Source organism: Eulemur rufifrons, chromosome 30 (assembly GCF_041146395.1).
Source record: "Eulemur rufifrons isolate Redbay chromosome 30, OSU_ERuf_1, whole genome shotgun sequence".
Classification (NCBI taxonomy): Eukaryota; Metazoa; Chordata; class Mammalia; order Primates; family Lemuridae; genus Eulemur; species Eulemur rufifrons.
Window position 1 is genome coordinate 81,812,812 of NC_091012.1, and position 11,184 is coordinate 81,823,995.

Genomic DNA, 11,184 nt, shown 5'->3' on the forward strand with positions numbered 1-11,184 from the left:
AATTGAAACTATGAGCAAAAACAAGACAACAATAGTCTTTTTTATTGCTAAACAGTGTTTTAAAACAATGGAAAGTACAATGTAATTAATTTCTCATCATTACTTAGCAAATTGAGAAACAGGGTAGCAAATCAACCCAGATCATGTGACTATGGAACAAGTCGTAAATTCAATGAATTTAGAATTTTGAAATTGAAGATGTCTTTTAAAATCACAAAAAACAGACCACACAAGTATTTGAATTTTGGCCCAGTGTGATCAATACAAATTAGTAACAGAATGGATATATTTTTACAGTAATTAACCATTAATATGGCACCTTTCATCCCCCAACTTCCTCTCCACCTGAAATGCTAGGCATTTTCATGCATTATCTTTTATAATCCTCACAACTACTCCACAAGATAGGTTTAATTATATAAATTTAAAAATTGAAGAAATAGAAGCTAAGAAAGCCTAAGTAACTTGCCCAAAGTCACACAGCTAGCATGCGGTACAAACCATGATTTAAACCCACATCTGTCAGATGTCGCACTGCTACTTGTTGATGGAAGAAAGGATATATAAATAGGTAAGTATCCATTGAAACAATTTTCAGTGAATAGATGCCATCATTTACAAATACATTTATTATGTTATGAAAAATTATTTGGAATCAATTTGGAATATTTACTGGCTGTGTGACTTTGGGTAAATCTTTTAAACCTTTTGAGACCAATTTTTCTCATTTATAGAAAAAGCCTGCAAATTTATGAAGACTGTCCTTGGTGCTTCCATCTTTACCATGTATGTAATTTCATCAAAGCCTTCTTGCCTTTAAGGTAATAGGGTAAATAGACATGTACAAAGATGTGTGCAATAAGAGAGCTATGTGCAAAGTAAATATTTTACATAACGGATCGATATTTATTAATTCAACAATTATTTACTGAGCATCTAGTATATGCTGTTCTGCCGGATGATGGGGATACACAGTGTGAGAAAAAGTTGATATGGCAAGGCCATCTTATAGCTTACATTTTGTGGAGGAATCAGACAATAATCAAATAATCTCACAATAAATGTGTGTATAATGAATATAAGTGCTATAAAGGAAAGGTATGTGATGCTATTAAAATAAAAAGCAAAGGAATTTGACATAATCTGTCAGTTAAAGACACTTCAGAAGGGAGGGGCTACTTGAAATAGGCTATGGCAGAAACTTAGGAGTCAGTTGACTAGATAAAAAGAGGAAGGGGCTACAGGAATAATTTATACAGACATATAAGTTTAAACAACATGGCATAGTTAGAAAAGTATAAGCAATAAAATAGGGAACTATTAGAAGATGAGGCTGGAGATGTATGCAGGCACCAGTTCATAGAGGTTCTTACATGCTATTGAGTTTAGATTTAATCCTGAATGTGATAGAGAGTCATTAAAAGTTTTTAATCCAGGAGATAACATGATCACCTGTATCTAAATCAGATATATGTGTTAGGAAGATCATTTTACCCTTCCATCAATATCCAACTTAAATCTTAAATTCTAAAAAAAAAAAAATCCTTTGATTTTTCTGGTAAGAATAAATATTTTCCTTTTTCACACTGACAGCATGAAGTTTGTTTTCTTTATTATTATTATTATTATTATTATTTTGCTTTGAAATTTAGAAACAAATTTTATTTAAGATCTGAAATACAATTCCTAAAATATCAACTTTTCTAGAAAACCGTGGCTACACAATAATGCATTGCCTCTATCATGTTAGAAAGTGCATTAGACTCAAATACAAAAACCATGAAACAAATCACCATCCTTCAACAATTTGAGCAAAGATAGAATGCCTGAGGAACAACATAGATGGACTTGAAGAGGATGGGCTGTTTTACATCAAGCACCATAAAAAAAAAAGAGAGCACAAATGCATGGGTTTTCGGGTATATACATCAAGTCAAACCTTTGGCACTAGGAATCAGGGCGTTTTGTCACGTAGCATTAACAGAATTGCTAGAAAATTGTGTAGTGTCAAAGGGAGAGAACCACCAGCATTCAAGCAGTGTTGTCAACTAGGCAATTAAATGTTCTACTGAATGTTTCGTCTTTGTCTAATTACTGCATACACTGGTAGCAACTTTGAAATGAGAAAAGGAGCGTCACTCCTTTTATTTTCTGTTTAAAACACAACAGAAAACAAACTGAAACATAAGCCCTGTTATACATTAGCAATTTTAAAGAACATCAATTATACAAGAAAAGGACTAAGAACAAAAAGTGTTTACAGAAACCAGACAGGTAACAGTGAGTGGTCAGTAGACCCTCACAGGGCTTTGCGGTGGTACTCAGCAGAAGCCACTTTGTAATCACTGGCAGTAAACAGAGACGCAGAATTCTTTGCCAGATATTTTAGGAAATCATGCAAATAGTCCAACAATAATGCAAGGCTCTTCTCATCAAGGGGCGTTTAGGCCAACATTGCTCCGATTCTTACGAATAATCTCAGTAGATGTGGTGCTCCATAAACCTGGGACATCGGCACATCAGGGTGAGCCAAGAGGATTTCAGCATACTGGGGCCTCTTAAACTTGTAGAGCAGCTGGGTGCCTAACATCACGTTGAAATATTCTTTTATTCCTGCCACAACTTTGTTAACTGCATATTCCTCGTTATTGACATTGCCCTGCAACTTCTTACAATCTGTGTACTCTTCCAGAATAGCATCTACATTTTTCTTAACAGGGAGTTGGAACAGCTGCTTCTGCCTGGTAACTAAGTCCAAGTCCTCAACAAGCCATGGTTTTAATTCTTCTGGAATCTTCACTTTAACTTCCATTCTATTCTTAAATGCCTCTTCACTTTCAACGGTGGGGTCTGCCTAGGCCCTTTTCTTCCAAGGGGGCTGAGGTGCTTCGCTGGTACTGCCACCATCTCCGTTTCCAGGAGTCTTCTGTTTGTTCTTTCTTGTATTCCTCACGGATCCTGAAGGGGTGTTCTCTGCAGAGCGACCCCCCCCCCATCTTCCTGGAAGAGCTGGCTCAAGATTTTTCTGCTGCGGACCAGCTGTCTTCTTTCCTGAGGATGCCCCTCTCATCTTACTTCTCTGCATGTTGATTCTAGTTGGTTTTTTGAAGTTGTCTTCTTCTGCAGATTGTTGTCCATGAGTTTGAGAACCCTGCTTTCTGGAACTCATTCAACCCTGTTTTTATTCCAACCAATAATCTTCCTTCTTTCCCTTCTAAGAACTCCTAGTGATTTCCCAGATGGAATCTTATTAGATCTTCTGGGATGGTCTGGAGGATGAAGTGGGAGACACAACCCAAGATTCTGTAATCAGGGATGGTTCTGCAATGAGGATGAGATCTCCTGATCCTTAGTGTACAGCAAACTTAGCTTTTCTGATGGTCACCTGAAATGAGAATCTAGTTCTTCCCAGAAGCCGACATGTGATCACTGCCGTTCCTCCAACCGCCATAGTCTATTTTTATTTATTTATTTTTATTTCAGCATATTATGAGGGTAAAAACATTTAGGTTATATATATTGCCTTTGCCCCACCCGAGTCAGAGCTTCAAGGGTGTCCATCCCCCCAGACATTGCTATCAGTATTACTGACATACGAATCTGTCTCCCACATTAAATTGTGAATTTATGAAGGTCAGGAAATATCTTGGCTTCCTCTCAAGCACATCTGCAAGGGAAAGACATTTGTGAGAAGCCGAAGAGATCGGGAGAGAAAAGTTTCAGAGACCTTGCAAGCTGGACTCCTGGACTAGGTCCAGAAAGCAAGTCAAGGAGACCACTTGGAGGCTCTCAAATTAGTCCAAGTGAGAAATGATGAATGACTAGACTGTGAGCAGTAAAAGGAGGAATGGATGGGAGAGAAAAGATCCAAGTAATTCATTCACACATGAGTTTATTCCTTTAACAAATATTTATTGAGCACCTCCTATGTGCCAGGGACCAATTTAGCTGTTGAAGATACAGCATTGAGCAAGATAGATATAATTCCTGTCCCAATAAAGTTGGATGCAGTATATAACATGGTGGTTCAGAGTGTTGGTTCTAGAATTGCTGAAATTTGAACTCAGATTCTATTATAGTATCTATTAGTTCTGTGACCTAAGACAAATTACTTAACCTTTCAAACTCTTATATATTAAATACAGATATAAATATCATCCATCTCATATTAAGTTCTCAAAAGCTATTAGTAATAATTACCATGATAAGTGATACAAATGTAAAATACAGAGTGCCTTCAAAGTACTTACCAGGAGATTCTAATCTAGTGGAAGAAATGGGGTTAGAAAAAGCTTTCCTAAGATAAGAAAGGAAGCAGTTACACTGAGAACTCATAGATGAGTAGAAATTAGCTAAGCAAAATCTGGGGCATGGGGAAGAGGGTGGAAAAAGGGTCTGTGTGGCTAGCATTTGTTAAACGTGGAAAACTTTATATGAGTCTGGAGAGATACATAGAGCCTTGTAGGCCATTGAAAGGAATATTGGTTTTATTTTAGGTACATTGAAGATATAGTGAAGATTTTCAAGAAAGGGGATAGGATTGTCTTATTTGCACAGAACCAACAGAACTTGCCAACTAGATATGGGAAATGAGGAATATGGAGGAGTTAAAGATAACTACAATGTTTCTAGCAAAAATAAGTATATATAAGATGATGTCATTAACAGAGCTACAGCACAAAAGACTAAAGGTGGGATTCTTATGATAGGAAGAAACATTGAATTTGGTTTGTGACACACTGAATTTGAGATGGCTAAGAAATTTCATGTAAAGATGTTTAGCAGGCATTTGGAGATTATCAGTGCCCAGGAGAGTGGTCTGGCTGAAAATAATGATTTAGGGGTCACTGGTATATAATGGGGTGGTTGAAGCTGTAGGAGTAGATGGATAGGATCAGAAACAGAGATACAATGTGTGTGTGTGTGTGTGTGTGCGTGTTTGTATGTGTTTGTGCAGAATGAAAAGAAAAGAATGTATCTGTGAGTTGCTCAGAGAAAGAGGAGTTGTCACAGAAGACTGAGGAAGGGTCAGAAAGTTATGAGGGACTCTAAAGGATACACTGGGAGAGAAGCTAAGATGAAATATAGTAAAGCCAAAACATATTTTATCCTGCTGAATATTTCGTGTGAGCACTGTGGCATAAACATTTATAATACATATTTTCCTGATGAAATCTGTAATCTCTAGTTGTCTGGAATCTTTCAAAAGTCAGTCCAGCTCCAAACTTACCTTTCATTCATCCTGTTCTGAAAAATAGCATTCATTCTTGAGCAAATAAATTATCTCAATTGAGTGGCAAATATTGCTAATTTCCATTTTTTAACTACCTGGATAATTATATGTGGACGAAAGAATACAGGGAAAAGGTAGAACAGGTATTTTACCAAAAGAAAATGGTCAAATTGCTAGAGTAAATTCAATGAACAGGAATAGAAGTGATGGTATTGTAAATCCATATTTTTCAGAAACATTATGTATCATGCATGCAAAAGTACACACACACACACACACACATAAAATCACCCTTTTCTCCAATAAGTTTCCAAGAGCAAAGGATTTCTCATGCCTCAGGATCTTCACACGTTTCCTTTTCCTAGAACATTCTTATCTCTGCTAATCTTCCTTTCTCCCTGCTATCCCCTCAGGGCACACATATTTCATGTCAAACAAGTTCCCATTTTCCCTTAAACACTTATCTCTTGGAAACCCTCGAAACATCTGCCTCACTCAACCCACTCACTTGTTGCCATAATACTGAGTATTGTGCCCATCTTCTATACTCTTAAATCACCTTATACATATTTATATTATAAAATGTATAACTCAGATATGCTTTTATATATCAATTCTCCTGTATTTCTTACCCAATAGACTGTTTCTTTTTCTAATAAACTTTTTATGTTTGAACAGTTGTAAATTTACAGAAAAGTTGTCAAGATGGTACAGAGTTCCCATGTACCCCACATAAAATTTCCTCTATTGTTAAAACTTTACGTTAATATGGTACATTTGTCACAACTGATATTGATACACAATTACTAGTTAAAGATCATACTTTATTCAAATCTCCTTAATTTTTATTTAATGTTCATTTTTTGTTGTTCCAGGTTCTCAGCGAGGATATTACATTACCTTTACTAGATTGTTTATTGACACAAGCTGCTATATCTTGTTCGTTTCACTATTACCCCTACCTAATAGAGTGTCTGTAGATGCTAAATGCTCAGGAAATATGTGTTGGATTGATGAAAGAATGAACGTATAAGTTGGTGGATAATATCATGCAAAATATTATCAAGTATAGAGTGATATTCTCTCTCTCCCTCTCTCTCTCTTTCCTTTAAAGAAGATAATCAAGCCCAAGGAACAGAGGGAGACTCTGTCTCAAAAAAAAAAAAAGAGAATTGAATCAAAGAAATAATATAGTCTCCACCAAGGAAAACTTTTATCTCTGCTGATAGTAATATCATGGCAGAATAGACTTCTGACTTCAACTATACCAACTTAAAACAAATTGTGGATTTTATACTATACTACACATAATTAAATCTCCAATTTTAAAATCATTTGTTCAAAATGACTATAAAGGTCGATTGGAAAAATGATCCATTGAAACAAAAAACAAAATAATTAAATGGTGTAATATTCCTTGTATTTCTGTAATACTTAATTCTTTTCAAAGCTTTTACACATGTGTTATTTTACCTGAGCTTCACAACAACCCTGTGAGATATCTTTACATGTAATATTTTAAGACACCATTGCCAAGAATAGTGCTGTAGTGACACAGATGTAATAAAAGGTACAACTATCAGACTAGCACAGCACTGCCCAGTAGGGGCTAATAAGTATCAATTATGCTGGCAAGGATCAGGTGAACAGATCAGAATCAAAGTGAAACTCTTGAAGATTCCTGTACACACTTAGGACATTGTGAAAGGAAAATTGCATAAACCACGTGACCAAAACAAGACTGTTGGCAGCTAATTTCTATTGCTATACATAATAACTATAAATGACACAGGGGCTTGCATCCAGGATGGGTGTTAGTAGTATCTTCCCTGTGGATCTGGTCCTAGGCTTGTCAAGAAAGAGGATAATTTAAATGAATAATCAAAAGTAGTAGATCTGATTAGATCTGCTAGAGATTAGGTCTGGAAGGAACAAATAGTAAAGAGGGTTTTATCTAAGGAAAAGGGCTGAAAGTGAAAGTAAAGGGATAGAGGATAGGGTTTGGCAGAGATATTTGGTTGAGCTTTTTACAGAAAGAGCACATGATTCTGGACCAAATGCTGCAATGGGGGAATTCCACAAATGGACTAATTGTGCTGACAGTAGTTTGTAGCCAACTATTGCTGCAACAGGATGGCTAAGGCACTGAGTGAGTTGTTCTGGCTATAAAGAGATCCAGCCTTTGGGACAAGGGTCTAAGCCTTCTTTAGTCCAGGAGTTCCTGCATTGCCCCTCACCCCAAATCTGACATATTAATAAAAGCATTCTGGAGATTTTGACAGGGACTAGAAGGGAGTTGAATTACCTGGAAGTTGTCACTCTCCGAGTTATCATTTTGGGTCATGCCAGACTTCTTACAGCATCACATTTGACCAGGATATTGACAACTTAGGCTCAATGTGGAAAAATATTCGTGATGTAAAATGAGTTTTATATTATATTTTAATCATGATTTTCTTTCCATAAATTATTCTTATTCATTTCATTTGGTTAGTTTTAGGGAAGACTAAAGCAGGAAAAACCATAAATATTTTAGCTATAAACAAATTATTCTCCCCAATGATTGAAAAAGAAGACCTGCCAGATCATGAATCAATGATGATACACAGTTCATTTCTATAATAGTTATAAAGCCAGGTTGATTAAATATTTTCTAGCAGCTTGATTTTTATCTCTGAAAACAATATGGGATTATTTATTATGATGAATGAATATTTCTAAATCATGATCTTTACTCAAGTAAATAGGACACACCATATACAATGGATCTAACTATAATTTATCAATGAAGCATGTAAATCAAATGCAGGTTACTTTTAGAAGCACAAGGGGAAAGTAAAAATAATTTGCTTTTAAAATTACAAGCATATTATCTTCTATGCTAGATGGAGATCATCTAATGTAAACATAGCCCTGTGCTTCTGATAAAAGTTTTAGTGTCACTTCTCATCAAATTGAGATAAATAGCGCATTGTTCCTTTTCTATAGTGTACAGGAAATAAATGGGTGACATTAATTCAGGCCTTAGTAGATAGATAGCCATATCAGAAGAAGACAATTAGGACAAATAAGTATCATTATTTGAGAAATTAACATGGATGCAAGGACTGAAGAAATGAATTCTAAAGACTCCACTCACGTATCTAGTCATTTGTGTAGAGTTTACCAAAATAGCAAGGGCCTTACATTTCTCTGTAATATAAGGAGAGAGATTCAGCATGCCAGGAAGAAAAAGTATACTGTGGGCGGGCACATGGACTGAGAATGCCTCCTGCCAATAGCAGATGGTAGCCATGGGTGGGCTATTTTTTAGGCCCGACACTGATGGCCCCTGCCTATTTGCTGATGGCAGGATTAAATTTTTTTTACCAAATAAATATACTATCCTGACTGTTCCAGGTTATGAGAGCTCAGTCTTGCAAATTGAGTTGCTTACTGGAGATTTTATGATAACTACCACATCTTAGGGGTTTGAAGAGAATGTGGCCCCAAGTTTTTTTACTTACATAAATTAGTGATTACCTTTATGCTTTTTGTAGCTCAGCTACCACCAATTCTTTATCCCAGTGATTAAATGAGAAATCACTACTTTACTTGGGTAATATAAATTATTATTATAGAACATGGGTAGAATAGGAAGATTTCTATATGCAACTTATATTGTACATATTGTTTCTTTACTGAAATAAGAGTATATCAGGAGATGTGATTTTTTCCCTTAAATTCCTTCTATTAAAAGCATGCTGTTCCAGAGAAGACCCTGTTTAGCAAAAGCAATTTTAGGCAATAAGAACAAAATGGGAGGTATTAATTTACCAGACTTCAAACTATACTGCAAGGCTGTGGTTATTAAAACAGCTTGGTATTGGCACAAGAACAGGGACACAGACCAGTGTAACAGAATAGAAAATCCAGATATAAAACCATCCTTATATAGCTATCTAATCTTTGACAAAGCAGACAAAAACATACTCTGGGGAAAAGAATCCTTATTCAATAAATGGTGCTGGGAAAACTGTATAGCCACATGTAGAAGACTGAAACAGGACCCACACCTTTTACCTCTCACAAAAATCAAATCATGGTGGATAACAGACTTAAACCTAAGGTGAGAAGCTACTAGAATTCTAGAAGAAAATGTGGGAAAAACTCTTATAGACATTGGCCTAGGCAAAAAATTTATGAAGAAGACCCCAAAGGCCATCACAGCAACAATAAAAATAAATAAATGGGACCTGATTAAATTAAAAAGCTTCTGCATAGCCAAAGAAACTGTCACAAGAACAAACAGACAACCTACAGAATGGGAAAAAGTTTTCACATGGTACACATCCGATAAAGGACCGATAACTAGAATCTATTAAGAACTCAGGAAAATCAGCAAGAATAAATCCAACAACCCTATCAAAAAGTGGGCAAAGGGCATGAATAGAAATTTTCAAAAGAAGACAGAAGGATGGCCAACAAACATAGGAAAAAATGCTCAATATCTCTAATCATCAGGGAAATGGAAATCAAAACCACAATGAGGTATCACTTAACTCCAATGAGCATGGCCTTTATCAAAAAGTCCCAAAACAATACATGTTGGCATGGATGCGGAGAGACAGGAACACTCATACACTGCTGGTGGGACTGCAAACTAGCGCAACCCCTGCTGGAAAGCAATCTGGAGATACCTTAAAAAGATACAAGTAGACCTACCATTGGATCCAGCAATCTCATTATTGGGCATCTGTCCAAAAGAACAAAAGACATTCTATAAAAAAGACATTTGCACCCTAATGTTTATAGCAGCACAATTCACAATCACAAAGATGTGGGACCAACCCAAATGCCCATCAATACATGAGTGGATGAGTAAAATGTGGTATATGTATATCATGGAGTATTACTCAGCTATAAGAAATAATGGAGATATAGAATCACTTATGTTCTCCTGGATAGAGTTGGAACCCATTCTACTAAGTGAAGTATCCCAAGAATGGAAAAATAAGCACCACATGTAACCACCAGCAAATTAGTTTCCCTGATCATCACCTAAGTGCACATTTGGGAATAACACCAATTGGCTGTTGGGCAGATGTGGGGCGGGGAGAGGATGGGCATATACCTATATAATGAGTGCGATGTGCACTGTCTGGGGAATGGACACGCTTGAAGCTCTGATTTGGGGGGGGGGAGGGAAGGCAAGGGCAATATATGTAATCTAAACTTTTTTACCTCCATAATATATTGAAATAAAAAAATTATTTAAAAAAGCATGCTGTTGATTGGAAAGAGAATATTATTTCTGCCAACTTCATAAACTTGGAAATTGGATTAATATACAATTTATTGTAAATAATCCCGTATCCATTTTATTAAATATACTCAGCTGTTCTAGTATCCCATGTTTATATGATATTCTGCTGTAAGATAGCAATCAGAACATATGATTACCACTGTTGATGTCAGAATGAGAACTCAGTCAAAAGCACAATGGTCCATGTGCCATGAGAGGTGAGTAGTTGGAACTTAACATGCCCACTGAGATGGGATGGCCACTTTGGTACAGGCTTAGCTGCAGATAATAAAATGATATAGTAAAAGGCAGGTGGAAATGTCCATAGGGTATAGGGGCAGCTAATAGGTGGTAATCAAGAAGCATTAGGGAGGAAGCAGGTGAATGTTCCTAAAATCAGAGTAGGGACTGAAATGAAAAGGGGCTGGGGGGCATGAGAGTGGGAAAGACATAGGAATGAGTGATAAAGGAAAAAAGGGAGGGGGCTGGGTATGGTGAGAAGGAATGAGGGTAAAGAGAAAGCAAAGGAGGGAGAAGGGGTGGATTGTTGGTGGGGGGAAAGAATGGGATAAGGGAGTCAAGAGGGAATGCAAAGGGGCTGAGGGAGCCTGAATCCAGAGTTGGGAGAGAAGGAAATAAGAAGGCAGAAGTGGGAAGGGATTGGAAA

General features: G+C 36.5%; 1 pseudogene; it reads right to left on the minus strand.

Moving 5' to 3' along the window:
• Nucleotides 1-2,222: 2,222 nt before the first annotated feature.
• Nucleotides 2,223-3,396, minus strand: LOC138378244 (mortality factor 4-like protein 2; annotated as a pseudogene).
• Between the last annotated feature and the right edge of the window lie 7,788 nt (nucleotides 3,397-11,184).